The 19148-nt window shown below is 44.4% G+C and overlaps 1 long non-coding RNA gene across 1 annotated transcript; it reads right to left on the bottom strand.

Annotated features, from left to right (window-relative positions):
- Window positions 1-17204: 17204 nt before the first annotated feature.
- On the bottom strand, window positions 17205-18415 carry LOC123464085. The gene is made up of 2 exons (XR_006639344.1): window positions 18251-18415; window positions 17205-18133 (listed from the first exon to the last, which is right to left on the bottom strand). It is a non-coding gene; the product is annotated as an uncharacterized LOC123464085 (long non-coding RNA).
- Between the last annotated feature and the right edge of the window lie 733 nt (window positions 18416-19148).

Below are 19148 nucleotides of genomic sequence, written 5' to 3'. Positions count from 1 at the left end.
CCTTCTGAAGAAGAAAACAGATTCTCCAATGGAGAGTGAGATCAGCATAGGCTAAAAGGGTATTTAGAGAGGTTTTGATGGATGTAGCCCAATTTTTTTGGCCAAAAACTAGTGAGAACTTGGTGTTGGAGACCATAATATTGTTCTCCATAGGATTCTAACTTGGTTCCAGTTCCAGCTATGGGTTCCTTTCCACTGAGTGATCTCATAGCCAATCAGAAAGCTAGTGGTTACCCATGAAGGCTAAGTACCACCACGGCACAAGTGTGTGTGTCTTGTCAGGCATGTGTCCTTTTTTTTTTTTTTTTTTTGAGGTAGGGTCTCACTCTAACCCAGGCTGACCTGGAATTCACTATGTAGTCTCAGGGTGGCTTCAAACTCACTACGATCCTCCTACCTCTGCCTCCCAAGTGCTGGGATTAAAGGCGTGTGGCACCATGCCTGACCTTTCTTTCTGTTTTGTTTTTAAACAATTTTTTTTAATTTATTTGAGATGGTGGTGGGGGGGAATAGGCAGGGAGAGAGAGAGAGAGAGAGAGAGAGAGAATGGGTGTACTAGGGCCTCTAGCCACTGCAAATGAACTCCAGATGCATGTGCTACCTTGTGCATCTAACTTATGTGGTACCTGGAGAATTGAACCTGGATCCTTAGGCTTCACAGGCAAGCACCTTAACCACTAAGCCATCTCACCAGCCCTGGATTTTTTTTTTTAAATGTTTAACTTTGTTCTTAAAAGTCAAAAGTAAACATCCTTCCAATAATTTTCCATTGCAGAGGAGACACACTCTCCCTTTTCAGGCAAGATTTCAGATCTGGTAGTCCAATCAGGATGCTAATGAAATGAGAGTGACAAGTTCATGCACATAAAAGAGCTAACTTCAGGGCTGGAGAGATGGCTTAGCAGTTAAGCGCTTGCCTGTGAAGCCTAAGGACCCAGGTTCGAGGCTCGTTTCCCCAGGTCCCACATTAGCCAGATGTACAAGGGGGCGCATGCATCTGGAGTTCATTTGCAGTGGCTGGAAGTCCTGGCGCTCCCATTCTCAATATCTCTCTCTGTCTCTTTCTCTCTCTCTGTGTCACTCTCAAATAAATAAATAAAAAATGAACAAAAAAAATTAAAGAAAAAGCGCTAACTTCATTCTGTTCCATGCTCTTGAACTTTCGTCTTGCAAATAAATCTCCTTGCCAATGGGGAGAAGCAACTGGGAAAATTAAAGAAGAGGGAGAATGCAATTTTACATATCTTTATGATGAAGCTGGATGCTCTTTGAGAACTAGACTGCAAACTGAGAGAGTAAGAACTTGCTTATTCGTGGATATTCCTAGCAAATAGATACTAAGTAAGCTTTCGTTTTTAAAGGCAAGAGACTGTGCCTTTCATTAATATAGCCTTGGTTTATCATAGTGTTTAGAATAAGATACTCAGTAAATATCAATTACATGAATTTATTGATAATAACCTAATTCTCATAGTAATTGAAAATTTTTTCTCACTTCATATTATGGATTTATTGATAATGACCTAACCCCAAGGTAAGTGCAATCTTTTTCTAACTTCATATTATAAGTTAGGAAAGAACGGTTTCTGTTTATATAAATAATCATTAGTTGGTTAGATTCTTACATTATAGATCAATTCAGTTAGTATTGACTCTCTTTGACTTATATTTCCACACTGATAATTAGAAAAACCTAAGTGGGATTATCAAAATTATTTTTGAAAGGAATTTCTAAAAATAATTGTTCCCACAAACACTAATAACAAAAGGAAAAATATTAATTATGTAGTTGAGAAAACAACCCCTTAAGCCAGTGATCATGATTAGCATTATATACAGACATCACATTGCCTCTGTATGTGACAACCTGAGAAAGATTTATGTGCTATCCCATTGAAAATGCACAGACTTGGGCTGGAGGGATGGCTTAATGGTTAATGTGTTTGCCTACAAAGACAAAGGACCCAGGTTCAATTTCCCAGGACCCATGTTAACCAGATGCACAAGGGGGTGCATGCATCTGGAGTTCGTTTGCAGTGGCTGGAGGCCCTGATACACCCATTCTCTCTCTGCCTCTTTCTCTCTGTCGCTCTCAAATAAATAAATAAATAAATATAAACAATTTTTTTAAAATGTACAGACTCATCTATTCATGAAGAAACATCAGATGGGCCCAAACTGACTCATCCTAAAAAACAATTGGTCTACATTTTCCCAAATGTTATTATAATGAAAGATTGGCAAAGGCTGAAGAACTGTTTTCAGTTAAAGAGCAGAGACATGACAACTAAATGCAATATGTGATCCTGAGTTGGACTTTATTCTTGGAACAAGGAATAGCAAAATCATGGGCTGGAGAGGTGGCTTAGTAGTTAAGGCTTGCCTATGAAGCCTAAGGACCCAGGTTTGATTCCCCAGTACCCATGTAAGCCAGATGCACAAGGTGGCACATGTGTCTGGAGTTTGTTTGCAGTGGCTAGAGACTCTGGTGCATTCCCTCCCTCTCTCTGTCTCAAATAAATAAAATATTAAAGAAATAACACAATCAAAATTTAAAAAGCAGGGCTGGAGGGATTGCTTAGTGGTTAAGGCACTTGCCTGCAAAGCCAAAGGACCCAGGTTTGATTCCCCAGGACCCACATTAGCCAGATGCACAAGGGGGCACATGCATCTGGAGTTCATTTGCAGAGGCTGGAGGCCTTGGCATGCCCATTCTCTCACTCTCTCTCCCTCTTTCTCTTTCAAATAAGTAAATGAAAGAAAATAAATTATTTAAAAAAAAATTAAAAAGCATTATCAGGAGACCAGGCATGTGCCACCATGCCCGGCTAATTTTCTGAGTTTTTTAGTCATGCTGTGGTTATGTAAGAAAAAGATATCCTGTCATGGTGTTTGACAGTTATGGGAGTGACCAACTACTCTCCGATTGGATTTGAGGCTCACTCCACCATAGAGAAATCACACCTGGGTGGCTGGGGAGACGGCTTAGCAGTTAAGGCGCTTGCCTACAAAGCCTAAGGACCCAGGTTCAATTCCCCAGCACCCATGTAAGCCAGATGCACAAGGTGGCACATGCATCTGGAGTTCATTTGCAGTGGCTGGGGACCCTTGCTTGCCCGCCCATTCTCTCTCTCTAGCTGCCTCTTTCTCTCTTTTGCTCTCCCCCTCTCTCAAACAAATAAATTTAAAAAATATTAAAGAAAAAGAATTGAAAAGCAGGAGGATGGGATGTGAGGCTTCAGAATGTTGTTTTCTGGACTGGACCAGTCCAATAAGTCCACTGAACTCACAGAGAATGTGGTTAATTGCATAAGACTGAGCTCGTCAATACTTCATCAAAGGTGAGAGAGGAGTCCATGAGACCCCACACCACCAAATGAATAGTGGCAAGGGATGATTAGTCAGTGAGGGACAGTCAAGTTGTCATGTCCTTCAGTGGTGCAGCCAAGGTGGGTTGCCCATTCTCTACCCACGATCATGCAAGTGACTCTAATTTAACTTACTAGGTCAAAACAAACAAAAACAAACAAACAAACAAACAAACAAGAAACAATGCATGACCATAGAGTGAGGATCTCATCAGAAGAAGAGTTTTAGCAAGAGGGGAAAGATGGAGGGTAATTGGGTGAGGGAAAAGTATGATCACAAAAGCATTGTGTACATGTGTGAAAGTGTCAAAAATACAAAGTCAAAACACATATTTATATGGAGAAAGGAGGAATGGAGGGAGGGAGACAGAGAAGGAAGAAAGGAGGAGAGAGAGAGAATAGATGTTTATTGCTATGATAAACAACTTGAGGGATGAAGGGTTTCTTCTGCCTCGTGGCTATAGGTATGTGAACTCATAGCTGCTGGCTCCATTGAGTCTGGGCTGCAGTGACGCAGAGCACCATGGCACTGGAAACATGGGAAGAGACTACGTACAGTGTGGCAGGCAGGAAGCAAAGAAAGAGTAAGGGATGGGGACCTGGTATGACCCTCAAATGCACATCCTCAGTGACCTACTTCTTCCTGTTCAGGCCCTTCCTTTAAAGTTTCTGCCACCCTCAAAATATCAACACCAGGCACTAGCTAGGGGCCAATTGTCCCATACATGAGCCTGTGGGGGACATTGCGTAGTCAAACCAGAAGAGAGAGAGGGAGCGAATGAAGGACAAATTATTACAAATTGATGAATCTGAGTAACAGAAACATTGGGATTATTATTCTTGCAATTTACTTCTGAATTTGACATTATCTGAAAATTAAATTATAAGGCTAGGCATGGTGGTGCATGCTTTTGATCTCAGCACTCAGGAGGCAGAGCTAGGAGGACTGCCATGAGTTCAAAGCTATCCTGAGACTGCATAGTGAATTGCAGGTCAGTCTGGGGTAGAGTGAGGCCCTACCATAAAAAAAAAAGAGAACAAAATTAAATCATAAAAAGTCAACTATAAATTACCACTCTTCAAAATAAGATTGGGGCTGGAGAGCTGGCTCAGTGTTTAAGGTGTTTACCTGCAAAGCCTAACAACCTGGGTCTGATTCCCCAGTACCTACGTAAAGCCAGATGCACAAAAGTGGCATGTGTGTACCGAGTCCACTGCAGTGGCAAAAGACCCTGGCATGCCTGTTCTCACTCCTCTCCTTGGAGATAAATGAATAATTATATTAAAGAAACACAATTAAAATCATGCCTCTACATGATGACCAGCAACTTTAAGTATCCAGCTATGGAATATATTATTTCTTTGTTTTTTGTTTTCTGAGGTAGGGTATCACTCCAGTCCAGGATGACCTGGAATTCACTATGTAGTCTCAGAGTGGCCTTGAACTCACAGTGATCCTCCTACCTCTGTCTCTTAATAATACATGATGATAATACATGATAATATTGACTACTTTACATATACATTGTATCTGACGTCTTTCACTCTACATTGTTTTCTAAGATTCAGTTATTGTCACGGTATAATTTCTTTACTTTTATTTTTCATATTCTGTTATATGAATTTACCATATTTTTGGTCCATTCTGTTGCTGGACATTTAAATTGTTACGAGTTTTTCGGCATGATGAATGAAGTTGCTGTAGAGTTTGTCTTTTGCTATAAACATAAATGCATTTCTGGTGTGATATATTTGAAGAGTAAAATCGGAGGCTCTTACGATAGGGACATTTTCAAATTTAGTTGATAATGCCAAACAGTTTTTCAAAATCATTGCCCAGTGTACATTGTCCCTAGTAGTTTATGCTCTATCCACATCTTTTTAATGTGAATTCCAAATTAGTACTTGGCTTTTTAATTTTTTTTTTCAGTTTTCTGAATTCTGATGGCGATTTATTGATCTCTCATTGTGGGTATAATTTGTAACTTTATTAATGAAATTGAACGTATCTCAATACTTTTAAATGTACAAATTAAGCATATACAACACACGCAGGACATTTCCATGAATCTTTCTGTACTTAAGACTTCAACTAATATCCTGCCTTCCCCCTCCCCCCCCCCACCCTCCGTGGTAGGATCGCTCTAGCCCAGGCTGTCTGGGACTCACTGTGTATTCTCAGGGTGGCCTCAAACTCATAGTGATCCTCCTACCTCTGCCTCCTACTGGGATCAAAGGGAGCTTATCCTGCCATTCTTTTAAAAACATTATTTATTTCAGAGTGAGAGACAGAGACAAAGATAAACAGAGAGTATGGGTGTGCCAGGGCCTTCTGCCACTGCAGACAAACTCCAGACACATGTGCCAGTTTGCATCTGGCTTTTACCTGGGTAAGAGGGAATCGAATCCCAGCTGTCTGGCTTTGCAAGCAAGCATCTTTAACTGCTGAGCTATCTCCCCATTTCCCCAGCTCTCAATTTAAAAATTATTTTGTGAATATGCACTTTTATCTGGCCAGTCTTGTATTTCCAGTGCTTCCATCCATGTTCATCCCACTCTGTTACTTTTTATGTTTTCTTTCTTGCTTCTGTGTGTATAATAACTATTTACAAGCCCAGGTGGTGCCCAATGTGTCCTCCTGTGGTGGGGTACACTGTCCTGTAGTGGGAGAGTGCTGTCTGTGGTGGGGTGCGCTGTCCTGTTATGGGGCTTGCTGTCCTATGATGGGGTGTGCTGTCCTGTGATGGGGCGTGCTGTCCTGTTTGGGGCTTGCTGTCCTATGATGGGGTGCGCTGTCCTGTTATGGGGCTTGCTGTCCTATGATGGGGTGTGCTGTCCTGTGGGGGATGCGCTGTCCTGTGGTGGGGTGCGCTCTCCTGTGGGGGTGCACTCTCCTGTGGTGGGGTGCACTCTTCTGTGGGGGGTGTGCTCTCCTGTGGTAGGGTGCGCTCTCCTGTAAGGGGTGCGCTCTCCTGTGGGGGGGTGCGCTCTCCTGTGGTAGGGTGCCCTCTCCTGTAAGGGGTGCGCTCTCCTGTGGTGGGGTGTGCTCTCCTGTGGGGGGTGTGCTCTCCTGTGGCGGGGTGCGCTGTCCTGTGGTGGCTGGAGCAGAATTCCAGGTGTCCATTGCTCTACCCCCGTTCTCATTTGAGCCAGAGTCTCGTACAGGTCCTGGAGCTTTCCCTTCCCCTCCCCTCCAGGACGTCAGGGGATTCTTGGGTCTGTTTCCCTATGCACTGGGGTTATAGGTGACCCCCACCATGGCAACGCCCAGCTGTTTATGTGGCTGCTGGAGATCTGGGATCTCTCATGTATCACAGGAAGTTTTCTTAACATTCTTTGTTGTTGTTGGTTTTTCCAAGTAGAGTCTCCTTCTAGCCTAGGCTGACCTGGAACTCACCCTGTAGTCTCAGAGTGGCCTGGAGCTCACAGCGATCCTCCACTTCTGCCTGCCCAGTGCTGGGCTCAAAGGCCGGCGGCACCACGCCCGGCTGCGCTTGACTTCTAAGTCATATCTCCAGGCTTTTAAATACTTTTGAAAGATAAATGTGAACACAGTGAGAGAGGTTCACACTTGTTTCCTCACAAAACTTTTGGTGAAGGACCTTTGGGTTTTTCTGACTCCAAAATAATTACTATTTAAAAATAAAACAACTATGGCCTCGAGAGATTGCTTAGTGGTTAAGGGGCTTGCCTTTGGAGCCTAAGAACCCAAGTTCCATTCCCCATTACCAGTGTAAGCCAGACGCACAAGGTGGTACATGCGTCTGGAGTTCATTTGCACCCTGACTCTCTCTCTTTCTCTTTCCAATATACAAATAAAATATTTAAATAAAACCCTAATGTTTCTTGTTAATAGCTAACTTATTTATAAATGCAGTTGGCAGTCAAAAGGGATTTTGAAGCCAAGTGTGATGGTGCATACCTACAATTCCTGCACTTGGGAGCCTGAGGTAAGAGATAGTGATTGGAAGCCAGCCTGGGATACATTGTCAGACCCTGTCTCATTCTTTGTGGAAACAAAACAAAACAAAACAAACAAACAAACAAAAAAAAAAACAGGAACAACAGAGTGATAAGAGATTGGTAGTAAAATAAGATTTATCTGGACAATATCTGTTGATGGTGTGGACTACTGAAGGAGAGATTAGTAGTAGGGAAACCACAGAGGTGATTATTTCAATGGTTCAGAGATAAAGTCTGGGGCCAAAAGATTGATGGTGCATATATGAAGAGGAAGTGTTTTTTAATTTTTAATTGTTATTTATTTGAGAGAGACCGACAGAGAGAGAAAGAGGGGGAGAGAGAGAGAGAGAGAGAGAATGGGCATGCCAGGGCCTCCAGCCACTGCAAACGAACTCTAGATGTGTGCACTGCCTTGTGCATCTGGCTAACATGGGTCCTGGGGAATCGAGCCTTGAACCCGGGTCCTTAGGCTTCACAGGCAAGCGCTTAACCGCTAAGCCATTTCTCCAGCTCATGAAGAGGAAACTTTTATTGGCAAAACTACTAGCTTATGGTTGTAGGTTAGCTGTTGGGCATAAGTGTACAGGTAACTTTCATTACTTTGCATCAACCTCTGTCTCTTTCTCCAAGGCTTCTAGGGGATCTGATGGGCAGCAACACTGTCACTGGCATGAGGAAGGGAAGATCAGGTTGGTGAGAAGATAAATTTAGTTTTGGTCCTGCTTATTTTGAGATGTCTGGGAAAATTCACATGGTGGGCCTCATGGGCAGTTAGAAGCATGACTTACAGGCTCCAGAGGCAAGTCTGAGAAGGAGCTAAATTTCCAGGTATCACCAGAGTATATGTAACTCAAATCACAAACTCTGGACCCATTGCAGCTCAGACGTCACCCACTTCCTTATTTTATTTTAATGGAATAATAACATTTAACATAGTATCTGTGTGATGATTCAATGAAAGAGTTATAGGGCTGAATGTCTTGTCTGAGGTTAGTGATAAATTTATCATTAGGTATTATGATTAGATTATAATACAGGCTCACTTGTGAGAAACCTTACTTATAACAACTTTTCTGGAATTTATATAAAGGTAATATGAAATGCATTTGAGTGCAAGACCTGAAAGGTAGGGTTTGGTGTCTACAAAGCAACATGGTGTCACCTAGCCAGCAGGGCTTTAGCACTAGAGGGGAACAGTGGTGCTGAGAAAATTGGATATCCAAGTATGGAATAAAACTAGATCTATATTTATCACTCTGAATAGTAATCCATTCAAAAATGAATGAAAGATGGGCTGGAGAGATGGCTTAGCGGTTAAGCATTTGCCTGTGAAGCCTAAGGACCTCGGTTCGAGGCTCGGTTCCCCAGGTCCCACGTTAGCCAGATGCACAAGGGGGTGCACGCGTCTGGAGTTCGTTTGCAGAGGCTGGAAGCCCTGGCGCGCCCATTCTCTCTCTCCCTCTATCTGTCTTTCTCTCTGTGTCTGTCGCTCTCAAATAAATAAATAAATAAAATTAAAAAAAATAAATGAAAGACTTAAATGCAAGATCTGTAAGTATGAAAATGTTCCAGTGGATGTGAGGGCGATCTGGATGCAACACCTGTCATTGATTGCCAGGGTTTGATTCGGCTGATCTGGCCTGCCAAGTGAGTGTCCCCTTCCTCCCTCACTGCTCCATGTGCAACCCTTTCGAAGCTGTGTGCTCCCTCGAAGAGGATCACCTTCCCCAATAGAGGAGGACCGGTCTTTGGTCAAGGGTACCTGAGTAGCTGAGACACAGGGAAAACACTTCAAGATGTAGCCGTAGGGAAGGACTTTCTGAACAGGACTCTAGTAGCTCAGGAAAAGATTCTAAGAACTGACACATGAGATTAAAGGAAATTTTTAATAGCTTCTGCATAGCAAAAGAAAGAACAGAGTGAAGAGAATGACTATGGCATAGGAGAAAATTTTGCTAGCTATATATCTGACAGAGGATTAGTCTCTATCACACATATAAAGAACTAAAAAAATTAACACCAAAATTAAACAATCCAGTCAAGGCTGTGTGTGGTGACACATGCCTTTTCTCCCAACACTCGGGAGGCAGAGGTAGAAGGATTGCCTTGAGTTCAAGGCCACTCTGAGACTACATAGTGAATTCCAGGTCAGCCTAGGCTAGAGGGTGACACCCTACCTCAACAAACAAATAAACAAAAAATTGAAACAAACAAACAAAAAACCCGAAACCAAACAGTAGGGACTGGAGAGAGAGCTCAGCAGTTAAAGGTGCTTGCTTGCAAAGCCTGAAGGCCCAGGTTCGATATGCCAGTATTCACATGCACAAAGTGGCACATTTATCTGGAATTTGCAGTGGCAGGGGGCCCTAACACCTATTCTCTTTTTCTCTTTCTCATTTTCTCTCTCTCAATTAAAAACATAAATATTACCCAGCACTCGGGAGGCAGAGGTAGGAGGATCGCCGTGAGTTCGAGGCCACCCTGAGACTACATAGTTAATTCCAGGTCAGCCTGGACCAGAGTGAGACCCTACCTCGAAAAAACAAAAACAAAAACAAAAACAAAACAAACATAAATATTAAAACAAGCAAACAAACAAGCAATGGGCTAGAGAGATGGCTTAGCAGTTAAGCGCTTGCCTGTGAAGCCTAAGGACCTCGGTTCGAGGCTCTATTCCCCAGGACCCACGTTAGCCATATGCACAAGGGGGCGCATGCGTCTGAAGTTTGTTTGCAGTGGCTGGAAGTCCTGGCATACCCATTCTTTCTCTCTCTCTCTCTCTCTCTCTCTGTTTCTGTCTCTGCCTCTTTCTCTCTGTCTGTCGCTCTCAAATAAGTAAATAAAAATAAAAACAGACAAACAATACATACTGGCAAGGAGGTGGGGGAAAAGTAAACCTTATACATTATTGGTGGGAATGTAAACTAGTGTGGTACTTACCTTCTTGTTTCTGGCAAAAACAGGTGACAGGAGGAAAGGGTTTTATTTTGGCTTACAGTCTTGAAGGGATGCTTCATAATGGCAGGGTAAAGATGGTGGAGCAGTGCCTGGACATCATCTCCTTGCACACATAAGGTGGACAGTAACAGCAGGAAAGTGAGCCAAGTTCTGGCTGCAATACTCTTACGCTTGCCCCCAGAAATACATCTCTTCTCCCAGAGGTCCACTTCCCAAAATGCCATCAGCTGGTGACCAAGCATTCGGAACACATGAGGGTATGTGGGACTTCTGATTCAAACCGCCACAACTAGTGTGCTAACCTACAAGGAAAGAGGTCCAGTCAGCAGACAGCTCCAGCTGCGGAGAATGTGAATGGCTCTGTCGCACTGCTAGATGACTTAGAACTGTGTGACTCAGGCAAGGCCAACGCAAATTACTGATCTACAGAATTGAAATTGAAAGCCTATATAACGGTTTTGTGTTACTAATTGTGGGTGATGTGTTATGTATCATGTGTGTGTGTGTGTGTGTTTCTCTCACCTGAAGGGAAAGAAAGAATAACTCTTAACTATAGAATAGACTTAGGACTACTCATTAGGATGTATTTCCGGGCTTTTAATGAGGAATGCTAGTTTGAGGGTAGCTTGGGCTACAGCGAGATTGTCTCATAAAAAAAAAAAAGAGAGCCGGGTGTGGTGGCGCACGCCTTTAATCCCAGCACTCGGGAGGCAGAGGTAGGAGGATCGCCATGAGTTCAAGGCCACCCTGAGACTACATAGTGAATTCCAGGTCAGCCTGGACCAGAGTGAGACCCTACCTTGAAAAACCAAAAAAAAAAAAAAGAAAGAAAGAAACAGAAAGAAATTCTTGAAGAATGTGTTAGGCCATTCATTACTGTGACCAAATACTACTGACATGAACAACTTAAAGGGCAGGGGCACATTTTAGGCTCATGTTTTCAGAGATCCCGGTTCACAGGCCCTGGCTTTGTTGGCCCTGGACTTATAGGAAAGCAGAACATCACAGCTCCAGGAGCATGTGGCATGAATCAGAGGAAGCTGAAGGGTCAGGTACAACCTGCAAAGCATGTCTCCAGCTATCCAAGTCCTCTAGGAAGGCCCTGCCTCCCACAACAGTGCCACCAGCTGGTGTTGTAACAAATAAGTGTTCAACATTTGAGCCTGGAGGAAACATTTCATATTCAAACCATGACATGTTACCTATGTTGCTGCAGCAAACAGGAAGGAAGCTCAGGGCTTTCTGAGAGTTTGAGTACCTTGTTTTCAGAGGCTGAGTGGTAATACTAAATGTCCAAAATCTCCCTAAACTCTAGGGCTTGGGCTAGGGAGATGGTTTACCAGTGAAGGCACTTGCTTGTGAAGCCAAAGGACTCAGGTTCGATTTCCCAGTACCCATATACACCAGATGCACAAGGTGGCACATGCATCTGAAGTTCATCTGTGGTGGCTGGAGGCCCTGGCCATTAAAATCTCTCTCAAATAAACTCTAGAGCTCTGAAAAAAAAATTAAATTCTTGTAATTCAACAACTCCATTTTGACTTTATAAACATATATAATACCTTGTTTTTTAAAAAATTTTTATTTATTTGAAAGAAACAGGGACAGAAGAATGGAGGAGGGGGGAGGATATACAAGAGCATGCCAGGGTCTCCATCTGCTGCAAACAAACTCCAGATGTAAGCACCACCTCATGCATCTGGCTGACGTGGGTCCTGGGGAATTACACCTGGTTCCTTTGGCTTTGCAGTCAAGTGCTTTAACTGCTAAGCTATATCCCCAGCCCCCCCCTTTTTTTTTGAGATAGAGTCTCATGGAGCTGAAGGTGGCCTTTAACTCCTGGCTCCATCTCTCAGGACTGGGATTATAGGCATGTGCATGGCACCTGGTTCTGTACATAGTACCTCAATATTTGTCACAACTGGCAGGACCTACTGGTTCACCTTCCATACTCAGTGTGCTCCAAGAAGCTTTGGCATGGTGAAAACAACACAATAAAGGCAATATAGCACAATGGCTATGTTGATGCATTCCAGAGCCAAATTGTTTGGGTTAAAAATTTGACTCAACTCTCAGTTGCAACCTTGATAAGCTTTTTTTATTTTTATTTTTTGGTCCCCCCAAGGAAGGGTCTCACTCTAGTCCAGGCTGACCTGGAATTCACTATTAGTCTCAGGGTGGCCTGAGAACCCGTGGCAATCCTCCTGCCTCCTGAGTGCTGGGATTAATGGCATGTGCTACCACGACCGACTTGATAAGCTTTTTTTTTTTTGCATGTATATATGTGCAGTATGTGTACATGCATGCTTGTGTGTGTGCAGGTGCACATGCATGTATTTGTGTGCATGTGGAAACCAGAGAAAAAAGCCTCAGATATCATCCTGTGGGTTCACTGTCCACTGGCATTTATGTGAGCATTGGGGATTAAAGTCTGGCCCTCATGCTTACGAGGACAGCCCTTTACCAAATCATCTCTCCAGGCTTTGATAGGTAGTTTCTTCCTCCTCCTCTTCTTCCTCTTCTTTCTCTTCTTTTTTCAAGGTAGGGTCTTGCTCTAGTCCAGACTGACCTGCAATTCACGATGCAGTCTTGGGGTGGCTTTGAACTCCTATCTCTGTTGCCTGAGTACTGGGATTAAAGGTATGCAACACCACCCCTGACATTTTGACCAATACTCATTTATCAAACATTTATAACTCACGTCCAGCCTGAGTTGTTAAAGTTATTTTTTTTTATTAACAACTTCCATGATTATAAAAAATATCCCATGGTAATACCCTCCCCCCCCTTGCCCCTTTGAAACTCCATTCTCCATCATATCTCCTCTCCATCTCAACCAGTCTCTCTTTTATTTTGATATCATGATCTTTTCCTCCTATTATGATGGTCTTGTATAGGTAGTGTCAGGCACTGGGAGGTCATGGATATCCAGGCCATTTTGTGTCTGGGGGGAGCACGTTGTAAGGAGTCCTACCCTTCCATTGGCTCTTACATTCTTTCTGTTACCTCTTCCACAATAGACCCTGAACCTTGGAAGGTATGATAGGGATATTGAAGTACTGAGCACTCCTGTCACTTCTTCTCAGCACTGTGATGCCTTCTGAGTCATCCCAAGGTCACTGCCATCTGAAAAGATTGTCTACCAAAAGTGAGACTAGCATTAATATAAGGGTATGAACATTAAGAGAAGTGCTTACTGGGCAGTTTGATAAGCATAGTATATACATTTAGCCAGACAGCAGTAGACGTTACACCCCTAGGGCTCATGAGTACCCCTGTTTTAAGTTTTCAGTATCAGGGATGTATTCCCTCCCATGGAGCGGGCCTCAAGTCCAATTAGAGAGCAACTGGTTTCCACCATGTCAGATGTGCCACTATTGCACCCTTTGGCTCATTTGGCCTGGCTGGCCAAATATAAGGCTTGCAGTGTCCACTGTTGAGTATCTTCACTGGTGAGTTCTCTCTCTCCCATTGAACTGCATGCAGAATTGCTTCTTCTAGCTTTCTGTCAGCTGGTCTACATGGAGGAGGTTATCAGCTCAGTTCCAACAGGATTTCTCAGTTACCTTGTAGCCCAAGTATGTGGAGTCTTCAGCAATAGGGTCTTACCACCTATTTCTGGTGGGAAACCAAGGGCCTCTGCAATGAGCCTGTAATGTTTTGGGGGCATCAGGGACCTCACTGGCCAATACTGAGTTGTTAATGTTTTAAATTCACATAGTAACTCATTTAGGGACTGGAAGATAGCTCAGTCTGAAAAGTGCTTGCCTAATTAGCATGAAGACCTGACTTCCATGCCCAGTATCTACATAAATGCCAGGTGCTCACACCTATAATGCCAAGAGGTAGAGCCATTCCAATTCCCAGGGCTTGCTGGCCTGCCAGTATAGCCTAACCTATGAGCTCCAGGCCAATGAGAGATCCTATCTCAAGAACAAACAAACACAACAAAAAAAGGTGGGCCAGGCATGGGGGCACATGCCTTTAATCCCAGCACTGGGAAGGCAGAGGTAGGAGGATCACTGTGAGTTCAAGGCCTGCCTGGGACTACATAGTGAATTCCAGTCTGGGCTATAGTAAGACCTTATCTTGAAAACAAACAAAGATTAAAAGTTTATCAAGGAGCCACTTGAACACCTTTAATCTCAGCACTCAGGAGGCAGAGGTGGGAAGATTGCTGTGTGGCCAGCCTGAGACTACATAGTGAATTCTAGGTCAGCCTGGGCTAGAGCAAGATGCTGCTTTAGAAAAACACAAAACATTAACAATTCAGCACATCTTAGAGGTTAGTATTCTCATCATCAGAATTACCTAGGTCCTGAAGCCAGTTCTGTTACTGACATGGGGCACATACTTAATATCTCAGGCTCTGTTAAATTTCCTTAGGTACAAAATATGGTTAACTGGCAAGTTCAATAGCTTATTTTCATTTTTAAAATTTGCTGGAGAGGTGGCTTAGCGGTTAAGGTGCTTGACTGTGAAGCCTAAGGACCCAGGTTCAATTCCTCAATACCCACAGAAGCCAGATAGATATACAAGGTGGTGCATGTGTGAAGTTCATTTGCAGTGGCTAGAGGCCCTGGCACTCCCATTCTATCTGCCTCTTTCTCTCTCAAATAAATAAGTATTTAAGAAACAAAACAAAAAAAAAAAATTTAAAACTTATGACCCAGTACTTAATATATATCATGCTCATTTCAATCTTGTCTCTAATTTTTCTGTTTGTCGTCTATTGTTATCTATAACAATTCTGAGGATCCTCTAACCCTGACCCATTTGTTGTATTACTTATAGCACATTTCCTCAGTTATATATATATATAAATATATTTTGTTGTTGTTATTGTTTGAGGTAGCTTCTCACTTTGGTCCAGGCTGACCTGGAATTCACTATGTAGTCTCAGGGTGGCCTTGAACTCACTGTGATCCTCCTATCTCTGCCTTGGAGTGCTGGGATTAAAGGCGTGTGCCACCACGCCTGGCATACTTTTTTTTTTTTTTTTTAAGGTAGGGTTTACTCTGCCCCAGGGTGGCCTGTAACTCACAGCAGTCCTCCTACCTTTGCCTTCTGAGTACTGGGCTTAAAGGCATGTACCACCATGCCTGGCATTTTTACCAATACTTGTTGACCAAACATTTATAACTCCCACAAATCACAAACAAAGTCTTTTCAAGGTCACCAGAACTTAGAATTGGGTATTTGTTTTCATATGTGTAATATACTTGTGTAAAAATTAGAAAAACATCTCAAGACAAAAAAATAAAATTCACCTCAAATTTTACCAAACACCTTCAATACTGACATTTTAGTCTTCTTTCAGTTTTTTTTTTTTTTTCAAGGAAGGGTCTCACCTGTAATTCATTATGTAGTCTCAAAGTGGCCTTGAACTCATAATGATCCTCCTTCCTTGACCTCCCAAGTGCTGGAATAACTTTTGTCAAGTTTAAAAAGAGAGAGAGAGAATAAATGGGCATGTCACGGTCTCCAGCCACTGCAAATGAGCTGCGGGCACATGTGCCACCATGTGCATCTGGTTTATGTGGGTCCTGCGGAATCAAACCTGGGTCTTCAGGCTTTGCACTGCAAGTGCCTTAACCACTAAGCCATCTCTCCAGCCCACCCCCCTATATTTTTGAGGTAGGGTCTCCTGTAGTCCACGCTGACCTGGAATTCAGTGTGGTCTCAACTCAAAGCAATCCTCCTACCTTTGCCTCCTGAGTGCTGGATTAAAGTTGTGTGCTGATATCCTTTTCACATGGCTTAGGAGTAGGATTTAATCTTTATTTACAGGACACAGAAAGATAACTTTTTTTGTGTTTTTGAGGTTGGGTCTTAGTCTAGTTTAGGCTGACCTGGAATTCACTATGTAGTCTCAGGGTGGCCTTGAACCCAGAGATCCTCCAACCTCTGCCACCCAAGTGCTGGGACCAAAGGTATGTGCCACCACACCCAGCAAAGATAACTTTTTTTTTTTTTTGGTTTTTCAAGGTAGGGTCTCACTCTGGCTCAGGCTGACCTGGAATTCACTATGTAGTCTCAGGGTGGCCTTGAACTCTCGGTGATCCTCCTACCTCTGCCTCCCAAGTGCTGGGATTAAAGGCATGCGTCACCACGCCCGGCTTAAAGATAACTTTTTGACTGCAATTCTAATTAAAGTTTAGGTGCCTAATTCAGAAAAAATATCAACGTAAACAAAAGCATAACTAAAAAAAAAATCTTCTAGTTTCAGCATCACATTTCAAAAACTACATTGTTTTTTATTTTCAAAATTTTTTAATTAACTTTCATGATTATAAACAATATCCCATGGTAATGCCCTCCATCTCCCCCCCCACTTTCCCCTTTGAAACTCCATTTTCCATCATATCCCCTCCCCCTCTCAATCTGTCTTTTATTTTGATGTCATGATCTTTTCCTCCTAATATGATGGTCTTGTGTAGGTAGTGTCAGACACTGTAAGGTGATGGATATCCAGGCCATTTTGTGTCTGGAGGAAGCATGAAAAACTACATTTTTAAAGCTGAGGTATATTACATATAGCTATTTTATAAATTATGTTTTTGTTGGTTGCCATCATACAGAAGTACCAATTTGTTGCATGCCCATTTATAATGTCTGACATTTCATGTTTGTTTCATGTGGATGCTTCTTGTCAAGGGGACGGATACTGAGCACACACACACATACTATTTAATATGGTTGCTGATCACTTTTTCTAGTCTCTTTATTGTCAGTTCCATAATCAGGCTGCTACAATCCATGAAGTCCTGTTTAAATGCTTCACTCAATTTGTTTTCTTCTTTAGTTTTCGCGGTATGGTTTTGCTCTAGCTCAGGCTGACCTGGAATTCACTATGTAGTCTCAGGCTGGACTTGAACTCATAGCAATCCTCCTACCTCTGCCTCCTCAATGCTGGGATTAAAGGTGTGTGCCACCATCCCCGGCTTCATTCAATACTTTTACAGTAACTATCCACTTACAATTATTTTTTTTTTCCGAGGTAGAATCCCACTCTAGCCCAGGCTGACCTGGAATTCACTCTGTAGTTTCAGGGTGGCCTTGAACTCACAGTGATCCTACCTTTGCTTCCTGAGTGTTGGGATTAAAGGTGTATGTCACCACATCCAGCTCTTTCTCAAATGGATTTTAGTCATTCCTTTTTTCTTCCAAACACACACAGCTGAGTTGAGTTCCAGGCTAGCTTTGTTTAAATAGCAAGCCCATCCTAAAATACAAGCCCACAGAGCCAACCTACTGAACTTTTTTTTTGGTCCATCTTCTCCAGGGCCTTGCTCTAGCCCAGGCTGACCTGGAACTCACTATGTAGCCTCAGGCTGGTTTAGAACTCACAGCGATCCTACCTCAGCTTCTCAGTGTGCTGGGATTACAGGCACGTGCCACCATGCCCAGTGAACTACTTTTTCAGTAGGCAGCAAACTGGCATCTTGAGACAACTGTGAACATTTTCACTGATCGTGGGGGAGGAGCAGATAAACAGGACTAATGGGCATTTATTTTTCCTTTCTTAAAATTTCCTGACCAACCTTGAACACATTTGATTGACGCTATCCAGGGCAAGAACTCCATTCTCCGAGCTGGGGAGAAAGAAGGGGCGGATCCTCCCTCGTGTTGAGAAGCCGCCCGGTGTTTGCACATTTGACAGAAGACTCAGATCTTCTAGGTTCAGGGATTTTCCAAGCAGGATGCAGACGCAGAAAGAGGAGGGAAAGTGCGTATTAGCCACGTGACCCAAGTTCACTTTTCAGGTTGCAAAAGAAAACTGCTGGAATAAATACCGATGTCCTTCTGCCGCAGTTTACATTAGTAGCCTGACCAAGGTCACCCTTGCAAAAAAAAAAAAAAAATTAAATTAAAAAAAATATATATGTTGGGGGAGTTCACTTCTAAACTTGTGTAGGAAAACAGCTGGAGTTGGACTTCTCTGCCATTTCCGAACGCACCTGACAAGCCTTTTCAAGATCGCCAGTTCTCGGGGTTCACAAGCGTCCCCTTTCCTACTTTCCTCCGGTGCACGGGCCACAGCTCCCTGGGTCCGGGTCCCGCCGAAGGACAGCGCGCGCAACAGTTTGGTGGCCGCGGCCGCGCGCGCCCAGGGTCTCCCACATCCCGGCGGGCGCACGGCGCTCCAGGCTCCGGGGGGCTCCCCCGGGAGGACGCACGCGCGCTGCTCGCCCGCGCCGGGCTGGCTGGAGACCCTGCCGCGCGCGAAACCGCGCCGTCGTCTCCCAGCGGGCCCCCTGCGCCCCCGACCCAGGCCGGGCCCCGCGCGCGTCGCCTCCCACCCCACAAACACACGCATGGTGGTGGTGGTGGTGGTGGGGGTGCGGGCCGGGCGCATGCGCGCGGAGCCGCCGGGCGTGCCGGCCACACTCCCCCCACCCACTCGGTGAGCTTGTCACTTCCTGCCCTCGCCCCATCTCCGTCCGGGGTCAGTCAGTCGCTCCCTGTCGCCGCCGGAGCCTGTGGGCTTTTTTTCCTCCACCCCCCGCCGTCTCTCGGGCTGTCCGGAGAGGAGAGGGGCGGCCGAGGCCCGGAAGGACTGACTTTAATAAAAGTTTCCAGAAACATCTGCAGCCGGGGCCGGGGCCGAGGTCGTGCTGGCTTGGGTGTGGGTGGGGAGGGGGCCCGCCGCGCGCCTCCCCGCCCCTCTCTCCACACACTCCCCCCCCGCCCCGCCCGACAAGCCGCGGGGACCGTTGCAGGTGGAGCGGCGCCGAGCGACGGAGCCGCGATCCCGGGCTGCGCCCGCGGCGGCCGTTGCCTTGGCGAAGGGGGGGGGCGCCCGGGCTCCTGCCCGCTCCGGTTCCGGCGTCTCCGGCCGCCGCCGCTGCAAAGCCG

This window comes from Jaculus jaculus, chromosome 10, assembly GCF_020740685.1.
Source record: "Jaculus jaculus isolate mJacJac1 chromosome 10, mJacJac1.mat.Y.cur, whole genome shotgun sequence".
Taxonomy (NCBI): domain Eukaryota; kingdom Metazoa; phylum Chordata; class Mammalia; order Rodentia; family Dipodidae; genus Jaculus; species Jaculus jaculus.
This window is presented reverse-complemented; position numbering and strand designations above follow the sequence as displayed.